The 1,056-nt window shown below is 35.3% G+C and overlaps 1 long non-coding RNA gene across 1 annotated transcript; it reads right to left on the bottom strand.

Annotated features, from left to right (window-relative positions):
• Positions 1 to 215: 215 nt before the first annotated feature.
• On the bottom strand, positions 216 to 1,029 carry LOC140966322 (uncharacterized). The gene is made up of 2 exons (XR_012173321.1): positions 825 to 1,029; positions 216 to 759 (listed from the first exon to the last, which is right to left on the bottom strand). It is a non-coding gene; the product is annotated as an uncharacterized lncRNA (long non-coding RNA).
• Positions 1,030 to 1,056: the final 27 nt, after the last annotated feature.

The following is a 1,056-nucleotide window of genomic DNA, read 5'->3' as shown; positions in this document are numbered from 1 at the left end:
ATAACTGCTTTGAATTACTTTAATAACACAATAATTTTTTTGGTAATTATAACAATAAAAAAACATCTCATCCACCAAAAAAACAATATTTTAAATTTGTTTAAAATAAGTTTATCCAAAAAATGTAGCATATTATTTTAAAATAAAATCATACACCTCATAACTTATAATAATTTATTAAGTTTTTTAAATAAATTTAGCTAAACCTCTAAATATGAGCGGCTTTATAACTATCATTGAGTTCACAAAGCTATACATTGTCTCTCTTACATAATAGCATATGCTATGTCTAAGCCTAAGTAAGACATCAAATTTACATTTAATACACCCTGTTCAGGTAAAGGTGATCTTTTATACAATTAACCGAATCATTATACAACAGTGCCTCTACCGTGAAGAAGTCGACTTAAGAACTACAGGGAAGTCGCTATTTTGGGACTGTGGTCTTTGTCCAGAGGATAAACAAATAAATTTAACTTACTTCATGCATGATCAAGTTGCCAATTGTTCCTGGTAGTAGGAAAGAACGAACATAAGTTGAACAGCAAGAACATAGACAATATCAAACTTCAGATTGTTTAGCGATTAAACGAAGTGGCTGAATTGTTGTCATACTGTCCTCTCCATGCATTACCACTATCGGTCCTGCTGCAAGCTTGGTTCGGGATAGGCATCTGACCAAGATCGCCATCCAAACTCATTTGCTGCACCTCAGCAGATGATAGGATCTTTATACTTTGAACGCAGCTCACAAACTCCCTGTCGTAATTGGAAAGCGTTATAAAAAGTTTGACATCAGAAGAGAAGTTACAATCGATACTTACTCCCATGGGTCATCTCCGACAAGTAATATGTCATTTTCATGGTCTACATATACAAGCTTCCACTCGGTTCTCTGTGGATCTTCTAGCAGACCTTCAATGCCAAACATGCGGGCAAGGTCGTGTCTAAGCTCGTCATACCCCTTGTAACGGGTGACATCCACAGTTCTCCCCACAGAGCCACGTTTTTGAACCTACAGTAAGTTTATCAACATTAATAATAATAAGAAAACAG

Source organism: Primulina huaijiensis, unplaced genomic scaffold, assembly GCF_012295235.1.
Source record: "Primulina huaijiensis isolate GDHJ02 unplaced genomic scaffold, ASM1229523v2 scaffold204815, whole genome shotgun sequence".
Classification (NCBI taxonomy): domain Eukaryota; kingdom Viridiplantae; phylum Streptophyta; class Magnoliopsida; order Lamiales; family Gesneriaceae; genus Primulina; species Primulina huaijiensis.
This window is presented reverse-complemented; position numbering and strand designations above follow the sequence as displayed.